The sequence below is a fragment of the Globicephala melas genome, chromosome 13, assembly GCF_963455315.2.
Source record: "Globicephala melas chromosome 13, mGloMel1.2, whole genome shotgun sequence".
NCBI classification, from domain to species: domain Eukaryota; kingdom Metazoa; phylum Chordata; class Mammalia; order Artiodactyla; family Delphinidae; genus Globicephala; species Globicephala melas.
This window is the reverse complement of record NC_083326.1, coordinates 8,162,029-8,182,745: the sequence shown is the minus strand read 5'-3', so window position 1 is coordinate 8,182,745 and position 20,717 is coordinate 8,162,029. Positions and strand designations below refer to the sequence as shown.

The 20,717-nt window shown below is 39.4% G+C and overlaps 1 pseudogene; it reads left to right on the top strand.

Annotated features, from left to right (window-relative positions):
- LOC115859203 (phosphatidylinositide phosphatase SAC2-like) overlaps positions 1-17,440 on the top strand; it is a 45,761-nt pseudogene extending 28,321 nt beyond the window's left edge.
- Positions 17,441-20,717: the final 3,277 nt, after the last annotated feature.

The following is a 20,717-nucleotide window of genomic DNA, read 5'->3' as shown; positions in this document are numbered from 1 at the left end:
ACCCAAAAGGACAATCTTAATTAAACTCCCAAGACACAAAGCAGCCATGTTGAAAGCTTTTATAAAGACATTTAGCATCCTTGTCCGTTACCTGATTGTCATAGTACAGCTGTCACTCATATTATATACAATGGGGCAAGTGGCATGTCAAGAGCAGTAAAATAATTTTTACACTGTTCATAACTGTGGCCTGGTTCCCCGAATCTTCTAGAGATGCTATGGATTGCCTAGTATGTTTTAGTTAATTTGGGGGGGGGGCTTAAGTTAGCATATATTGATTTGTGGTGCTTGCAGTTAAGAAACCTGATCGATACAGGAAATAAGGCCTCAGGGAAAAGGGAAAATACGGCCTCAGGGAAATGATGATTTGTGAATCAGGCAGCTCATGATACGCAGTGCAGAAATTGAAGTTATCTCCTGTGGTCACTTGGAATGATGTGTCCATTGAAGGCAAGGCTCAGGGAGAACTCTCTGGCCTCTATTTTTTTTTTTAATGAAGAACTTCAGAAATTCAGGGATTGTAGAATTGGGGGGTATGCTCCTAACAGTATTGGACAACTTAAAGAAATAGCATGACAAGTGCAAAATACTAAGTTCTTGGCTTAAGGCACAGGCCAAAAAAATCAGGAACTCTCTATGGATGTACTAAAATAATTTCTTATCTCTTATAGCTGCAGGGTTAAGATAGCTGAAAAATCACTCAGTGTTTGATCCTGCAGGTCAGTGAAAAACGTCAGATGAATTCATCAGGTCTCTTTAGGGAAGTTAAAATAGTAAGAAAGAAGCAAATATAGAGAATTTGGGATGGGGGAATATGGAAAGATATAGATGGAAAAATACCCTGACACTCCACACCTACCATGACTCCCCTGGCAGGAGACCTTTTCCCCTGCCATTTCAGTGGTTTCTTCCTTGCTTGAAGACCCTGTAATGACCCCGGTTGTAGCATCTGTCTTACAGAAGTGATGTAGTTCTCATCAGGCGCTACTCAAATGCCCCATAAGAGCTCCAAACAACTAGGATGACTCAGAGATATGAGAAAAATCAGACCCTGGAGGAAAGGTTTAGTCAAAGAAACTTCTAGAATATTGATAATTTAAAATCTGGAGAACATGTATAGGAATAGGTTCTGAGGACACTAGACAAAGGAGTAGAAAGTTGATTTGAAATAGGGTGAATGCATCAATATTGGTGCAGTTATCAGACACTGGATTCAATGTGTTGGCATAAACAAACAGTAGTGCCTCTATTTGCTCAGTTGGTTGACCAAAAGCTGGATTCAGTAGTAGCCCAGGGTAAATGAAGTTGAGATGCCATAAATTCCTTAACATACAATATACAAAAAGAATGCAGAATCAGAGAGATAGAAATGTTGGAGTGAATTTATTCTGTGTAAGCCACTCATCTCTTAGATTCCCTAAGAGGACTCAGAAGACATTTTTTTTCAACAATGCATTGAAAATTACTTTATTGTGGAGATCACAAGAATCTTGGAAATTATTTCCTATATGCCAGAGATGCTGGGAAAAGTCATCACAATTAATGTTGGTGTCTTTATTTCAGAGGAGATGCTAGTACCCAACATAGGAGCACCTCAATATATAAGGCAAATGCTAACAGCCATAAAAGGGGAAATTGACAGTAACACAATAATAATGGGGGACTTTAACACCCCACTTACACCAATAGGCAGGTCATCCAGACAGAAAATTAATAAGGAAACACGAGCCTTAAATGAGGCAGTAGACCAAATAGACTTAATTGACATTTTTAGGACATTCCATCTGAAAGCAGCAGAATACACTTTCTTCTCAAGTGCACATGGAACATTCTCCGGGATAGATGACATCTTGGGTTACAAATTAAGCCTCGGTAGATTTAAGAAAATTGAAATCATATCAAGTATCTTTTCCAACTACAACATTATGAGATTAGAAATCAATTACGGGGGGAAAAAAACCTAAGAAAACACAGAGGAAATGCTAGGATCCCTGTGTGGTGATGGCCAAGTACCATCACTTTTCTTCTAAAGGCAAGATAGGTTGGATAATGTAATGGATGGCAGACCTGAGAAGTAACCATAGGTTCCATAGGTGATTTCCCACGGAAAAGACAGAAGGTGTACCACGCTTCACTATTTTTCAGGGTTATGTCAGCTATCTGGTTCTGACATATCAGCTATATGTCACACTTTAGTTTATGGGGGTTCTGGTCATCTTTCCATCCCTACAGGATATCAGTTTTGTCCAATAAAATGATAAGTTCACGCTGAGACATGCTAAGTAAACTGGAGTTAACAGTTCCTAAGTGACTTGGTACAATACCTACATGACAGCAGGCAGGAGACGATTCAATAAAAATACAGTGGCCTGACATTTCAGCAGACTCTGGGGGAACGATCTGGTTGATGTCAAGAAATACACCCTAAAGAAAAAGACAAGTAACTCCCTGCCCACTCTATCATTGTAATATGTCTATTTGTATTATGATGGCAAAATTTAACACATCTGGACATGTTTTTCTGACCCATGTACCAGATGATAAAAAAGTTGACAACTTTGTGCTCTGGAACAGTGATTTTCAAACCTTAGCGCACATCAGAATCACCTGGAGAGGTTGCTTAAACAGATTTCTGGTTTAAAATTTTCTGATGCTCCCTGCTCGTAGGGTTTCTGTTTTAGTAGGTCTGGAGTGTGGCTCAAAAATGTGCATGTCTGAAAGTTTTCATGTGATATTGACACTGCTGGTCCAGGGATCAGAGTTTGGGAACCAATGTCATAAAACAACAGAAAGTTCTTCAGTTTGTTTAGTCTCTAATGTAAGTATCTTTGCTACTTCTGATCTAACACAGGGGTCCCCAACCCCTGGGTCACGGATATGTACTGGTCCATGGCCTGTTAGAAACCAGGCCGCACAGCAGGAGGTGAGTGGCAGGCGAGCGAGCAAAGCTTCACCTGTATTTACAGCCACTCCTCAGGGCTCACATTACCACCTGAGCTCCACCTCCTGTTAGATCAGCGGGGCAGTAGATTGTCATAAGAGCGCGAACCCTACTGTGAACTGCATATGCGAGAGATCTAGGTTGTGCACGCCCTATGAGAATCTAATGCCTGATGATCTGAGATGGAGCTGAGGCAGTGAGGCTGGCGCTGGGGAGCGGCTGCAAATACAGATTATCATTACCAGAGAGATCTGGCTGCACAGAGACCATAATAAATCAGTTGCTTGCCGACTCATATCAGAACCTGTCAGTGAGTGGCTAGTGAAAACAAGCTCAGGGCTCCCACTGATTCTGCATTATGGTGAGTTGTATAATTATTTCATTATATATTACAATGTAATAATAATAGAAATAAAGTGCACAATAAATGCAATGCACTTGAGTCATCCCGAAATCATCCCCCACCCTGTCCGTGGAGAAATTGTCTTCCATGAAACTGGTCCCTGGTGCCAGAAAGGTTAGGGACTGCTGATCTAACAGATCCAGTGATATTAAAAAAAAAACTGTGACAAGTTATAATTCTGTATATAACCTGTTGCAAGCCACAACTGGAGAATCAAAAAGGTGGTTCCTAGAGTTTGGAGGTAAAACCATGTCTTCTTCAGCATTTACCATAGTTCTGCCATTGAAAGACAGCTCTTGGACCATGGTAATAACTGTGTACTTGACCAAAATAAACAAGGCCAGACAAGTTAAGTAACTTCATTTAAGTTAATAAGGAATAGAGTCAGGGCTTGATACCAAGCCTATGCCCTCATCAGTACCATCCCCTGCCCCCGCTAGGATTTTGCTAGGGCAAAATGCTGGGGTTGGCTTATACTCATGGTTGTAGTAAGACAACTGGTTCATATAGATATATTTGCCCGTAAAATCTTTTAAACTTTGAATAATTGCAAAGGGTTTATATCCTTGAAGCCAGATAAGAGTTTTAGCTCAGGCTCATGTTTGGGCTTTACTTTCCTTACCTGTAAAATAAAAAAGTCAAATTTAATAATTGCACATGTCCTAGCTCTAAATTTTTGTGAGTATACTTCTCAGGTCTTTCATATATGCTATACCCTCACCCAATCAAAAAAATCTTATATTCCCTATCAATATTGCCAATATTTCTAAATGCTATAAAAGCACTTTACATTTCATTCTTGCTGAGTCATATTCAATAAGAGTGACAAACTATAAAATGAAAAAACAAAAGGAGGCTATTTTTCCTGTAGTTTTCAATTGCATTAATTACCTTTCTCTAAAAGCTCCAGTGAGATTTTTCTGTATTTGAATTTAAGACAATTTATACTTCTTTTCCCACAGACTTCATATTTTAGTGCACTAAATCCATTCCATTCTCTAGACTGCCACAAAAGACCTTCCCCACAAAATGAGCTAAACTTAATGCAACAATGACACATTCTACTGAATGGGCTGTAAATAGTTCCGAAGTATTAACAAGAGCCTCAGATGTCTTGACTCAATAAGACTCAAGACAAATTCAGATGGTGACATTTTCCTCTGTAATTCTTTTATTTCTGTACCCATTTAAGTGATTTCCAGAGCCTGCTAAATGTCATCTAAGTAGGCTTGAGAGACTATTTTGAAGGGATTTTAAAAAATGCAATTATACCTCTATTTGACAACACCATCTGCTGCCAGCATCTCACTTTGTTGGCTTCTGGTTCTGTTAACTCCTTCATCACTGCAGTTATCTGAGTACTGACACCTCTTTTCAACACAAACCAATGCAAATGTCAAATAGTTAGGGACATATATGCCCTCAGAGGGGTCAACATTATCATGGAGCTCCATAATACCAAGTAATAGAAAGCTTAATATTTCTGCATCTAGTATAAGAAGATGCTAAATTAGATACCTGTTATTTAGTAATTATGACATGATTTTACTTCTGCATTATCTCGGGAGGTTGACATATTAGTTGAAGCAGGTTTAAGGGAAATACTATTCATCTCTGCAAGAGAACTACTAATAAAAATTTCTCTCGCTTGTGTCTCTGATATTAAGTATAGAAGACTACCAGTGTCACCATCACGATGAAGAGAGTAAATTTTCACTTCACAAAGGAGAAACAGGACCCAAAGTTCTGTTAGCCCCAAATATCTCTCCAGGACAAGGGATTTCTGAGTCTTCATCCAATCATAGGGGAGGTGCTAGGGCTTAGAAATCAGAACGTTAAATAGCACAGACCTGTGCTGGAGGCATTGTCTCTTACGTAGTCCTTGTTAACAACTTCACATTCTTTAAGTAAAAATATTTGTGAAATACCATAATTCCTCATGGACAGTTTCAGGAATGAAGATTATCTTTTAGAGAAAGTTTGAGATTATATACTGCGAGATGACTATTGAGACAACATGACTTTGGGACTTAGTAGCAGGCTTAATTCCACAAGAAACTAACTCACATGCTTTGAAAAGCTGTAGATAGAAGTATGGCTTCACCAAGGGAGTTTAAGCTGCTCTAAAATGGATCTCAGACCCTAAGGCACCTTAACTTGTTGTATATAACCAAGTAACTGCCTTGGCACAAATGATGGGCCAAGTCTGCATCACTGAGAAGATCACATATCACCTATTTAAACAAAAGAAGCACAATAGAAGTATCCTAAGAGATGAGAGAACTCTGAAAAGTAGCTTAATTATTGGAAATTTGGAAAGTACTACTAAGGGCTCTCAAATTATGGAGAAAGAAACATCAACAACTAGGACTCTGTAATATTAGAAAAATTCATCATCACAAAGCTGGTGAAAGCTCCAAATTATCCAGTGGGACCTCACTGGTGAGTCAGACACAAACAGGGGCCCCCCCAGATAGAAAACACTGACGTTTCTTCTTCAGGATTACACATCAATGACTTACACTGGCCATTTAAGGTCTAAGAAGGAGCAGAGAGAACTGAAAAAGTCCTGAAGTGCCCAAAGCAAACATTTGCATTTTCTTCAGGTCTCCAAAAGACTTCAGCTAACTGGGTATGCTCACTCATGCTGTTTTTAAAAAACACAAACAGAAACAAAACTCTCTTCTTGTCTTCTTTCAACATGGCTAAACCTCTAGCCTATATTCTGTCTGAACCAATAGAGGATCACGGCCACCTAATTTTCTCTCACCGAAAGCTTACGTAAAAGTATAACCCAATAAGATGTGACCTCGAGGTATAGTCAGCCTGTCTCTCTCTGTGCCTCTGTCTCCCTCATAGTCCCTGGCAGTCTCCTCCAACAGCATGAAGTGAATAAGGGCCTTGGAGCCAGTCAGTTTAAATCCAACTCACAGCATATGATTGATTGCATGACCTTAATTTTTTTAGCCTATTTTCTCAACTGTAATATTCAACAGGGGCACCACTATGAGCCTTGATTAGATTTTGTTTTCTAAAAAAAAATCTGAAACTTTTTTGGGAGGGGACAATCGGAGAATTTGAATATGGACTGGATGTTAGATGGTGCTGAGACATTATTGTTAATTTCCTTAAGGTACGATAATGGTAATGTAACTAGTTGGGGTAATGTCCCTATATTTAGGACATGTATCAGACATATTTAGGGATAAAGTATCATAATGTCTATAATATATTTTTAAATGATTCAGCAAAAGAATAAATGGTAGGTGGGTGGGGAAGAGGGAGAGATGGAGGAAATTGAGGAGAAGAGAGAGAGAAAAACAAAATGTTAATTATTGATGTTAACAATTGTTAAAACTACCCTAGTGGGGTACACAAGGTAACAATTATGAAAACTGCACTAATCCTTCCCAAGAAGTATCATGTCTTCAAGATTATGTTCTACGCCATAGGCTAGGAAACCTACCACCCACATTCTGCACACCACACACTACTGACTTTGTACTCCCAATGTGTAACCTATAGAAAGATATGTACTTACTGCTACGAGTCCAGACCAGGGCATGCTGAGACTTCAGAGGCAAAAATGTTATATGTGGACTTGATCTCCTTATAGAGATCTAAATTTATTTGTTAAAATAGGGCAGAACTTCTTCTTTTCTAACAAATTCTGGATGTTCAGTCTATTCAACATAGCCTAATACACAACTTATTAAAAAAATTTTAATAGCTATAATTTATACCTAAATAGATTCCTTTAAAATGTATAATCTGTTTCAGAAAAAGGAGGGAACTTAGAGGATGACAGGGATTTGTATACAGTATACCCCCCTTAGATATATCACAATATGTTCAGTTTCAATAATACAATATAGGTATTTCAGCATTTCATGAATAATACATTCTTTGACCTTTTAGACTACTTCATAATTGCATATCTAGAAGATATTTTGATGTATCCTGAGACCCTGAACTAAATATTGCTCATCTTTGCTTGGTATTGGCCTGTCCCCAAGAATGACGACTCTACAGCTAGCTTGAGAGATGTGTATTTGATCTAATGCAGATAGAATACTGAGACACTTCATCTTCTTTCAAGATTTCTAGATGAATTCACAAAATGTCAACACCATCTTCAGTTGACATCCCTCTCTTCCCCTCTTAGGGACATTCAATCCTTCCTGAGATTTTTCAGGACATAACTATTGCTTTACTGTATATTTTTTCAACTTCACCACAATTGTAACTAACTTGTTTAAAACCAAGCACATCATTGATCTAAAGAATAAGGTCTTCAAACACCTTAAATGCCTTAAATTACAATTTAATTGTAATTTTCTATATATACAGTTGTATATTTTCTATATATTTTCTATATTACAGTTGTAATTTTCTATATATACAGTTATACTTTATCATGTATATTTATACTACACTGTCTATACTTCTGTAGAGTGGGAATCATGTCACCCCAATGAGGCAAAGACTCTTAAGCACCATGGTCCAGTGGTATTCTGGTAAACTAGTACCACTCAAAAGAAAACAAAAAGTAAGCTTATATTTATAGATAGTATTTATCAATTTTGTGGTGCACATACTTTCCATTACCAACTGTTTAATCACCAGAAGGCAAAATTCCTGAATATTTAACAATTGCCTTTCCCAAGGTGACACAAGATAGGTCTAGTAACCAACTAATCCTGACCTTATTGCTCATATGATTTTCATCAATACACAATCAAACCATAAAATTTAGAATGTTGTCATTAAATATCAAAACCATATTTTATATATGTCTACAACACCCAGGAAGACTCAGGCACCTCAATCTATATTAATTCAATCCTTTGTTCATTCTGTCACTTAACAAATATTTACTGAGTCTTTGGATCCCAATATAATTAGCATTAGTAACCAAAACAGGATCTCTGTGTAGCATAAGAAAATCTGTGATAGATACAGGATTTTTTTTTTACTTTTCCCTGAGAAGTTCCATATGTGAAAGTTAAATACTTAAGTAGTCTCAGACTCAGTTTTACCATATGTAAAATTAAATATATTGGGACTAATTACAGAAAGATAAAATGAACTAGAAGAGTACATATCTTCAAAATATGGCCACAGTATACCCCATGCCACATGCTGTTCTATAGTGTGATCATTCCACTCAAGATCACATCATCAATATGTAAAGCCTTTGTCCCCTCCTCTTGTTTCTGAGCAGAGCTGAGAGCTGCATAAGCCAACAGAATATAGTGGAAGTGATACTGTACAGTAGCCTCTGCTTGGGTTTTTATTACTTCACTTTTCTTCCTATTCATCATCATAGCTTTTTGACCATAAAAGAGACTTAATGGTTACACTGATAAGTAGCCAAAAGATATAAAAATCCTTTCTATGAGACTTCAAGTAAGTAGCTGTTAAGTATTGAAATGACTCCACTTTTAAGGGACTGTTTGCCACCTGACCCTAAAAGATTACAGGCTAGTTTGAGAGTGCTTGTCCTTTGAGGTCTAGAGCATCATGGGACAAGATGGCACATGCCATGTTAACCATCATATCCCTCGGGTTTAGCATTATTCCTGGCACTTAGTAAGCACTTAGGAAATATTTTTGGTGAATAAACAAGTGAGAACAACATAGACCCAGGAAGTAGATTCCAATAGTATAGACCTACACTGCCCAAGATAAGAATAATGCTTTTTTTCATTATAACTCACTTTGTAGGAGCTCTCCTTGGTGCTGAAAATTACATCTTGCCGGCAGTACTGATAATTATCATTATCAGTAGGGGCTTAGGGGTACATGGAAGAGATCTCTGCCTCCAAACACAAGTGGAAGTGTAGAATTCTTATTGTAGGGAGGTTTTGCGCCGTTGTCAATCCAACCACCTAATGCAACTGTGGATGCGTAAGGGAGGGAGACTGACTAAACAATGAGACCTTTCTCCTCACCCAGAGACAAAGAGAGGCTAGAAACTGGGTAAAAGCAGTATAATCTTCAAGCAAGAAAGACCAACATCCAGAAACAGAATATTTCGTTTCTAGTGTGCACACCATTGACTAGAAGACCATTATGTGTGCCTAAATTTGAATGTTATGGTTACCCTTTCCTTTCTTCAACAAAAGTACTATGATGCCATACTCAGGACCTTGCATAACATGCATCTAGCATTAAGGTATTTTCCTTATATTCTTTGGTAATATGTCTTCAATCATAAAAGGAGAAAAATCTCTGATCGCTCACAAAAGAGTCGTGACCATATTTAGCCAACACAATTCTTCTGCCTGAAATATAAAAAAGTTCCTGCTGTTCTTGTTTAATACAAAATAATTCAAGGAAAAAAGAAATAATAACATATCTTTTATGGGGACCTGATTTTTTTTACTTATATAATTTAAATCACCCTAAGCTACAATCATATCCTAGGACTTACACCTCCATCCCCAAGCTTATGACTCCACCCACTTTACCACAAGTCTTCCAAAGTTGAAAATTATGTGCTGAGTTTTTTCATACTCTGAAAGTATCTTAGAACTTCAAGCACTGAGATCGTAAGGACTGTATGAAACACTAGAAACACTGGTAAAGGAGGAAAACTGATATCAAAGGAAAAACAACACAGACTCTAAGAAATAAAGGGATTGAGGACACCAACAAGAATAGAAAAAGCAACCACTCAATGAACACACACTATGTGCAGGCTTTTGCCCAGGAGTCTGTATACATTACTACATGTATCCTCAGAACAGATCTACAAAGTAATCTTATCATACCTATCTACAAATAAAGAAACTGAGCAATAGAGAAATCAAATAATGCGGCCCTTTTCCACTTATCTAGTGAAAAGGGGAATAAGTTTTACAACCAGGCACTCTGATTCTAAATTCTGTGCCTTTCACCAGTAAGCCTTGCCATAATGAATCAATATGAAATTCAAATTTCCAAGACAGACAGCCAACAGTTTTCTGTCACTTTTTCCTTTTTGATTTATCCAAGTAGAATTTAATTCCAAAATTAATGGTTCTTGTTTCACACATCTGATCTATTTCTCTAGGAACACTAATTGGTTTGAAAGCAGGTCAGGATTGTTCTGTACCCACATTAGTGTCTAGAACCATACACATATGGCCCCTGAGGCGTGCTCAAATATTGATCCAATTAAATTCTTAACCAGGTTTGTGTCTAAGCATTTTTTCATTCTAATTTTTAGAACAAGGATTCACTCGGAATTTTAAATTTAACATTTCAGATCTGGGGAAGACCTGAGAGAATAGCCAGTTACAGAAAGAAGACATGACTTGTTCAAGGTCACAGAGCCAGTTACTGTCAGAGCTAGGAAAATCAGTGGGGGAATCAGGCTACTTTGGTAGGAGATGAACAATTTCTCCCCCTGCAGATAGTGAGAGGAGGGTTGGGAGAGCATCGGGGCAAAGAAGTAAGCAAGAAAATAAGTGGTTACAACTGGGAGCAATTGAGGAGAGACGAAATGGGGACCCGGAGGGAATGTCTGATAGTTGGTACGTCCCTGTCATGGAAGCAGTTAAGTAGCACAAGGAGCCCTGGTGGGAGGCAGCTGGCACACGTTTTTCCTGAACTGTAGCTTCAGTGATCATTGCCGTTCTTGTCAGAATGGTCTAGTATATTCAGAACGCAGCAGTCCTCAGATTTCTAGTGGGGGAAGAGGTATGTCCTAAGTTGAACTGATACAGATGGCTGAGAGAGAAACCTTGGAGGGTCAGACTAGAAGATTTCCACATGGATTCAGCAGCAGGGACTGGGGGGAAGGGAACTACTGTGTGGATGTCACAGATGAGCAGATACCAACTTACCACAGATAAGAATGTTCTGGCAACTGCAATATCCATCACCAGGAAGGATTGCCTTAAAGAAGAGCGGAGTAACCCCCAGCCACTTGCAGCATTCAAGCAGAGGCTAGATGTCGGGGATGGGCTGAAACAAATTTAAATATCAAATTTAAATTTAGGCTTATTTTAACTTTTATATTCTTTACAAATCCACAGATTCTAATATTTTAAATTAGCTTATAATTCACAGTGTATCCCAAAGTTATCCAGGGGAATGCCACCCCACTCTCTTGAATTCAAGGCAAAGTTCTGCTCTAGAATCACCTGAGACCATAGCCTAGAAATAATAACTTATCTCACATTTGTGTATAGCACTTTAACAGTTTATGAAGCTCTTTCATTTCTAGGACTTTATATGACCCCACACATACACACAGAGAGAACCCTAAGGAAAGGAAAGCAAAGGCAGTACTGTCGTTTCCCATTAGGTCCAAGGAAATGGGGGTCATTCAATTACCTAATGGGTTATTAAATTTCCACTACATGGTAGGCACCTTTCTAGGCACTGGGGATACAGGGGTGGAAAAACAGTCCTAGACTCTATCTCATGAAGCTCACATTTTTAAGAGAGATACAGGCAATGAAAAGTAAATCAATATACATTATATTCTGAAGTGACAAATGCTATAGACAGCAATGATTTAGGGTAAGTGTAGGTGAAGATTAAGGGTATGAGAGGTGCTACTTTATAAAGTGCTGTGAGGGAAGACCCGAGACTTTTAGGAGACGATGGAGCAAGACTTGAGGCTGCCTTTAAAAAAAACACATTATAGGTCCTGAAATAAGGGCATTTGGGGCATATTCAAAGCACAGAAAAGAAGTGAGTATGGCTGGACTGAAGTGAACAAAGCAGGGAAAGGTAGGAGACTAGATCAGGTCGTGCAAAGCACTGCAGATCATTTAATAAACTTTGGCTTTTGCTCTCGCTAAGGCGAAAACCCATTGAATGTTCTGAGCATAGAAGCACATAACCTAACAGCTTAAAGGGATAACTCAGATTTCTATGCAGATTTGAGGCTGGGGGATGAACACGGATAGGAAGAGTGTGAACTGCTAAAGGCTATTGCAAAAACTCTGGCAAGAAGAATGATGTTTTGGAAAAGGCCAGTAGTGGTACAGATGGTAGGAAGTGATTGGATTTAGGATTTATTTTGAAGGTAGAATAATGGAATGAATGCTGGATGAATGAACATTATAATACAAGCCTTTCCATTTTAATCTACATGGCATAATGCAATCATTGACCTTGGGCAAGTCATTTAACTCGGCATCATCTTCATCAGTTTAAAATCCAGACGCTCTTAACACTTGCAAACTCAATACAGTACTCTTTCCAGTTTAACACGTTTAAGTGCTAGCTCTGGAGCCTCTTCTTGTACAGTACAAGGATGAGGGCACTGCCGATATCTTACTACACAAGACCTGCTTCTTAGACGTGTACAAACCCCTGCCTGTTTAGAAAGATGGTAACACCTCCCACCGTGGCACATATATGCAGTTAGTCACACAACTACACAGAGCTCCCTACACGTCCTTGGCATTGAGGTTGCCTGCTTTTGTCTAAATGTGTGTCTGTAATACTCACAGGATCCCTGGGAGGTAAACTGGCTCATGGAGAGACCGAGGCAATGAGACGTAAAAGGCTGGCCTTCAGTCACTGAGATCTCAGTGGGATATGGTTTTGGTCTCATGTTCAGTACAATCCTTTCTTAGTCATTGAGCAGTGCTTTTCCTAAAATGCTCCAAAAAATATTCATGGAGAGAGCCAGATGCAAAGTGACGTTTTGGAGGTTTAAGAGTAAGAGAGACAATTTACATGTTCCATAAAATGAGGGGGCAGTGGACTCGCCTTGCTGGCGGCAATTTGCTTTCTATGCAATTAGAAATTGTTTTTGTTGCTGCAAGTGAGATTTACAGTCTGTACTTCTGAACATAGTTTCAAAAAAGTATGCAGGCCCCAGTGCAAGTTAGAGCTCATGTTAGAAAACTGGTAGACGGAGGTTTTCACTGGGTGGTTGACTGCCTCTTCTATCCCCTTCTGTGAAGGCCACTCAGGAGAATATATTCTCAGCAAAACCTTTATCCAAACTACAAAATAAACTGAAATTTGTGTTCAATTCCTTCCCTCTCATCTGCCCTTTTTTTGGGTCTCATCTTCACTTCCTGTCTTCTTTCAAGACTCCTGGTTTGCTGTAGCCCCAGAATAAATGACCCCAAAACACATCCATTCACAAAAAGTCTTTCCTACTTTTTGATTGTTAAAATTGGACTCTGGACAGAGTGATTCTAAATCTAAAAGAATATATCTTAAGTGGTGCGTGTAATGTCCTGTGACCTTATTTGGAAATAAGGTCTTTGCAGATGTAAATGTTAAGGATTTTGAGACAAAACCATCCTAGATTTAGGGTGGGCCCTGAATCCAGTGACTGGTGCCTTAGAGGAAGAGAAGAAGACAGAGAAGAAGGTCATGTGAAGATGGAGGCAGAGATTGAGTGACGCTGTTGTAAGTCACAGAACACCAAAGGCCATCAGAGGGTAAAAAAGACAAGAAAGTCCCCTGGAGCCTCCAGAGGAAGTATGCCCCGAATGACATCTGATTTCCAAATTCTATCCTCCAGAACTAGGAAAGAACAAATGTGTTTTAAGCTACCAAGATTGTGGTAATTTGTTATGGGAGCCCTAGGAAACCAACATGGTGGATTTGAACCATCATGACACTTGCACAGGGAGAAAGTTATGGGCAGGTGGCCTTCACTCAGCCCATCAAGTCACATCATGGTATACAGAACTACCCATATGCCTACATTCAGGGACTCCCAGAAATCTCTAGTTAATAGTACAGTTTCTGTTGGCTGACTGCCTGGATTGAACCCCAGCCCATCACTCCCTAAATGTGGGGCTCTGGGCAAATAACATCTGTACTCCTTAGTTTTCCATCTGTAAAATGGAGCTTAAGACTATACCTTCCTCAAAAAGCCCTTGTGAAGATGAAGTGAGATTGCATGTTAAACTCTCAGAACAGTGACTAACACATACTAAGGGATCAAAAATATCAGCTAATTTTTATTAAAAGAGGCTAGGTACGAGCCACTATGGAGAACAGTATGGAGGTTCCTTAAAAGAACTAAAAATAGAGTTACCATATGATCCAGCAAGCTTATCCCTGGGCATATACCCAGAGAAAACTCTAAATCAGAAAGATACATGCACCCTAATGTATACAGCAGCACTATTTACAATAGCCAAGACATGGAAACAACCTAAATGTCCATCGACAGACAAATGGATAAAAAGATGTGGTACATTTATACAATGGAATATTACTCAGCCATAAAGAGAATGAAATAATGCCATTTGCAGCAACATGGATGGATGTAGAGACTATCATATTAAGTGAAGTAAGTCAGACAGAAAAAGACAAATTTCATATGATATTGCTTATATGTGGAATCTAAACAAAATGATACAAGTGAACTTATTTACAAAACAGAAACAGACTCACAGACATAGAAAACAAATTTGTGGTTACCAACAGGGAAATGGGGGAAGGATAAATTAGGAGTTTGGGATTAACGGATACACACCACCACAAATAAAATAAATAAACTAAATGTATGTATAAAATAAATGAAATAAATATATAGCACAGAGAACTATATTCAATATCTTTTAATAACCTACAATGGAAAAGAATCTGAAAAAGAATGTATATATATATATGTGTATGTGTGTGTATATTTGTGTGTGTGTGTAACTAAATCACTACGTTGTACACCTGAAACACAACGTTGTAAATCAACTACACTTCAATTAAAAAAAAGAGAGAGAGAGGCAGTTGCCCCAGTCTCCACAGTCGCTTTAGGCGTCAGCTCTGTTGCAGGCGCCTCTGACTGAGCTTCGCCTGGTGTACTGACGGACGGACGGACGGACGGACGGACTGACGCGAGGCCGCGCTCCCACCGGCCTCCTCCGACCGCCCAGCGGCCGGCAAACACCACGGGCAACGCTGCCGAGTCCCAGCCCGAAGGCAGGCAGCCTGGCGAAGACTTTCAAGATTTTTCTCCCTGTTGCAGGACTTATGGTTAAAGTTCCTGTGAGGTTGTATTTGTCCTGTAAATTACTGCTTTTCCAAAGCCTCCTGTTAATGTCCCCTGATGACGGTGGCTTTTACGCGACCATTGTCGCGGGGGCGAGGCTGCGTGCGGTGCTGGCGGTGTTCATGTTCATCGCGTGGAAGGAGGGGATGCCTGACTGGCGGGAAGAGAAAAACGAGGGGGGCAGCCCTTGCTTCCAAGCTACAGGCGTGGCCGGGAAGCCCTGAAAGAGGTTTTCTTTTTTTTCTTGTCCGTGTTTAAAAAAAAAAAAAAAGTGTGGGTTTTTTGTTTTGGGGGATTTTTTCTGTTTAAGTGGGGTGGACGGTGGCGGGGAGGGAAATTAACTATTTACTGTAGCTTATACTTTGGTAAAAATGTGGGGCGGGGTGGAGGGCTGACATTTTTCTCGACTGCCTGTTACATGCCAAGTGCTTTTCGTTCTGGACAAAATGCTTTTGACTGAGATCATGTTTGACCCATGCAAATATTAGTGTCAAAATAGAAGCTAGGATAAAGTAACACTTATTAGTAGGTTTAGAATTTATTTCACATTAAAATACGTGTCCTGAGGTAATTTTTATGGCTTGGCTCAAGCAACAGTTTTAAGAGTGCACCTTCACTGATGCTGTTCACAGAGATGTGGACGTGCTGTCGCTGCTTTCTACCTCTGCCTACTCTGTAGCCTATTATGATGATGAAGTTGACGAAGTAAACCAGTATCAACGACTAGGTCCAGAAGACCTGGAAAAAACTGAAATAGGTCCTGAACCCACTCTTTTTTGGTAAGGCAAAGTCCTCCTGCATGCAACTGCACTACAGATGTAAAGAAGCAAGTGGCTATTTCCACATCCTGAGAGCTGTAGTGCGCAATCCAGTAGAGGATGGAAAAGATACCCTTTGATATCTTTTCTGCAGATACTGCAGAGATGCTGCAGATCACCAAGCAAGTCATGGGATTAGATGTACCTATAACAGAGAGGAAGCTTGAGAGGAGGAGCAGTAAACCTCATGAAAACATCACTGGCATCAGATCTCAAAACCAAGGCTCTTTGGCCCAGGGAAAAAAAAATGTAATGAGCAAATTTTCATCTCTAAATCAAAAAGTGAAACAGACCAAATCCAATATAAATATTGGCAATCTACGAAAGCAAGGGAACTTTACAAAACCTGAAATGAAAGTTAACTCTCTAAAACCAAACTTAAAGTAAATCTTTGGGAGTCTTGAAATCATGGAAAACACTAGTATGATGGATAAGAAAGCCCAGGCAGTCAGATGGGGAAATGTCTTCAGAGAATGACTCACACCACTCTGATGAATTCCTTACTCTGATGAATTCCAAGTCTGATGAAGACAGGCAGCTAGCTAACTCTCTAGAGAATGCAGGGCCAGTAGACTATGTGCTTCCTAGCTGTGGTAGTATTGCTTCAATACCTCGATTAGGCAGTCGATCCCAGTCTATGAGCGACACTGATATTAGCATTCATGTTCCTTCAGAGGTTATTATTGCTCATGAAAGTGGGCCTGGAAAAGGCTATGAGTCTTCTCTGAAGAAAAGTCCTTCGTCTGACAACATAAACAACACTGACTGGCTTTGCCAAGCCCATGGATATTTATTGCCACAGATTTGTTCAAGATGCACAAAACAAAATGAGCCAGCTGTCAGAAACCAGGTCTGTTTCTCAGGCTAGTGAGGGAGGAAATCACATGACCAATCAAGTTTCTAACGAAGACGCTCAATTTGAATCAATGGAACAGATACCTTCTCTACCATCTCAATTAGATGTGTCTTTGTCTGCAACAGGCCCACAGCTTTTGTCAGTTGAACCAGTGCATTCAGTTGTATCTCAAAAGACCCCCGGCTCCGAATCTGGCACACTTGAACTTGAGAGAGGGCTTCACGTAACTCCTTCTCCTTTAGAGAGCTGTAGCAGCAGAGCAGTCTCTCCCTTTGCAAAGATTCGAAGTTCCACTGTCCAGGCCGCTAATATCACCTAAGCTGGATTAACCCAGGGGATAAGCTTTGCCATGGCAAGGGTTCAGAAGAGCCCTGCAGAACCTGAAGTAGTTAATGAAGTCCAGCAGAAAGAACTTAAAAATGTTTACTCAATGCAGACACACATAATTCAGATTTAGTTTTTAGCCACTCAGAATCCTGTGGCTTTTATTTAATCCAAAAAAAAAAGGAGGTGTCATATAACCTGTACTGTCTTTGAATCTAGGGATCACAAATTCTAATTATGTTTATTTGGAAAGATTTTAAAAGGAGACTGAACCTGAGAGCTAGGACAATGGAAGTGCATCATTCTAGAATGTGTAGACCTGAGTAGCTTATATACTACAGAGCAGTTTTCTCTTTAAAAGTAATTCAGGAATAGATTACTTTGGGACATAATAACCTGAACCTTTTTTGGAGTGGTGTGGGTGGGTAGAATGTATGGACGTGGATCCATTTAGGTGATTAGCATTTTTCATAATTTGTTTTTGTTCTGTTTGTCAGTTCATTTCAAGGTAAATACTTAGTTTTTAGTGACTTCAAAGTGTTACTAGTATGGAGAAGCATTTTCATATAAAAACTATTGGCTTAGTTTTTGATGGCTTAACCATTCCCTATAAAGAGCTAATTGAGGGCTAATGGCGCTACAGTCAAGAAATGAATGCCCATTTGATCCTAATTTTCCCCACATTCTACTTAAATTTAAAATACTGCTACCTTGTACACCTCAAAGTCTAGGGGCATTAAGACTTGTCAGTCATAAAACCTGAGATGTCAGATGTGAATACCAGCACCTATCAATTTTGCTCTCTTTTCAGAAATGTTAAGAATGTATACATATTGGATACCGGTAATGCTTGAAAGAAGTCTTTCAAGTTGTAATTTTTTGCAGGGGGCAGTCCATGACATCCTGTGTAGACAAGCACAACTGTTGAAAATTTAGTCTGAAGCACAACTGTGCTAAAACTTTAGGTTTTATGACTGTAACCTTGATCACGTGGAACCAGGGCCTTGTCTGTAAGCCTATACAGTAAGAAAGTTGCACACCTTATTCCAAACAAGTATTGGTTTGTCTGATATCTTTCGAGTCTTACTCTGTTGAAGTGATTCTCAGCTAAACATTGTCTGTTGTAACTTCGATATTTCCACTTTTGTTATTTATTAGTGGTATCTTTTTTCGAAGTGTCAGATGTTGTGACTATTTAAAATAAAATATCATTGTAATTTAAAAAGAAAAAAAAACAGAAAGAAACTAGGCAGTAATATTTCAACTACTAGTTTCCTTTCTGCATTCACCTTATTTGGAGTGAAACATTATTATAAAAATGTATTCTTTTTTTTCTTTAATAGATCTTTATTGGAGTATAATTGCTTCACAGTACTGTGTTAGTTTCTGTTGTACAACAAAGTGAATCAGCCACATGCATACATATGTCCCCATATGCCCTCCCTCTTGCATCTCCCTCCCACCCTCCCTATCCCACCCTTTTAGATCACCACAAAACACCAAACTGATCTCCCTGTGCTATGCGGCTGCTTCCCACCAGCCAACTATTTTACATTCGGTAGTGTATATATGTCGATGCTACTCTCACTTCGCCCCAGCTTCCCCCTCCCACTCATGTCCTCAAGTACATTCTCAATGTCTACGTCTTTATTCCTGCCCTGCAACTAGGTTCATCAGTACCTTTTTTTTTTTTTTTTAGATTCCATATATACGCATTAGCATACAGTATTTGTTTTTCTCTTTCTGACTTCACTCTGTATGACAGACTCTAGGTCCATCCACCTCACTACAAATAACTCAACTTCGTTTCTTTTTATGGCTGAGTAATATTCCATTGTACATATGTGCCACATCTTCTTTATCCATTCATCTGTCACTGGACACTTAGGTTGCTTCCATGTCCTGGCTATTGTAAATAATGCTGCTATGAACACTGGGGTCCATGTATCTTTTCAAATTAGTGTTTTTCTCTCTTTTCAGATAAACACCCAGGAGTGGAATTGGCGGTCATATGGTAGTTCTTTTAGTTTCTTAGAAACCTCCATACTGTTTTCCATAGTGGCTGCACTAATCTACATTTCCACCGTGAGTGCAGGAGGGTTCCTTTCCTCCCAGGTGTGATATTCTTTATAGTCAGTGCCTTCACATACATTATTTCATTACACTCCCTTAACAACCTTATAGGTCACACAGAGAAGAAAAATTGTCTCCTTTTAAAGATGAAGAAACTGGGAATCAGAGATATAAGTTCTCACCAAGATCACACAGCTGTGGCAGAGGGAAGAATAAAATCCAGGTTTCCCGGCTCCATTCTACACCTGTTTGCATAATGTTTCTATACAGACAAGGGGACTCACTGAATCAATGCAGGAATCCTTAAAGGATTGTCAGAGTTCTCAAGACATAGTCCTCGGTTACTATCATTTGTCTCATTTTTTTGGCTTAGACCACAAAGGTACCCACTAAATCATCTGTCACCTTGCAAAGGGGAAGACAAGGAAGAGTAGCCACTTCCTCTCTGACCCTCACCTTCTAACACCGATCACTCTGTTAGACTAGTTATGTTGTCACCTTGTGTGCTTCAAAGAGTGAGAGAAACACACTCCTTCACCAAGGTCTTGGGTAAAGGCAGTATGGGGGTCTATCACAAAGGAATACATCAGAGGTAAGTAAGACCCCAAAGACAGATGGTCAGAGAAGGACCCTGTTTTGAGGGAGGGCCAGGAGAGGGTAAATGCCACAGTAGAACCTCAGTGTTCTCTCTGATCTGTGAACAGCCCTGTTGGGGAAAGTTCCAAAGTAAATTATAGACCTTCTCTCCCCATCCCCAGGGCCATGAACATAAGTTCTCTAAATATTAAATTTTTATATTTAATTCTATTAGTTACTACCTATATTTGTGTGTATGTAAATATTTAATATCTTCTTACAGAGGTAGCACCCAAGAAACAGAGAGGTTAAGTACATTGTTCAGGTGCATTCAGCATATTCAGTGGTATAGCGATAAGGACTTCTGTGCCTAGCAACATTATTTATTATAAGTTGTTTATATTATTATACTGTCTCCCCAGGGATCTTGCAGGGTCTTTAATGCCAGGGTCTGGATCATATGCATCTGTCCCATACTGCCTTGCGAGTTATTAGACAAAGAAGAGATCTCAGTGGAGTTAGAATAACTAGGCTCCAATTGTGTCCATGGGCCAAGCAGGTCCCCCTGTGGACCTTCACTTCATCATCTCCAAAATGATTAGACTCAGTTCATGGGACCTCTTCCAGCTCTAACATTCAATGATCCTATTATGCCCTGTCCCTCCATTCCTCCCCAACTGCAGAGCACAGCAAGAAATAAGCTTCCTTCCAAATAACGACTTGGGGCACCTCCACCCCTGTCCGCGGGCAGCCCCAGCACG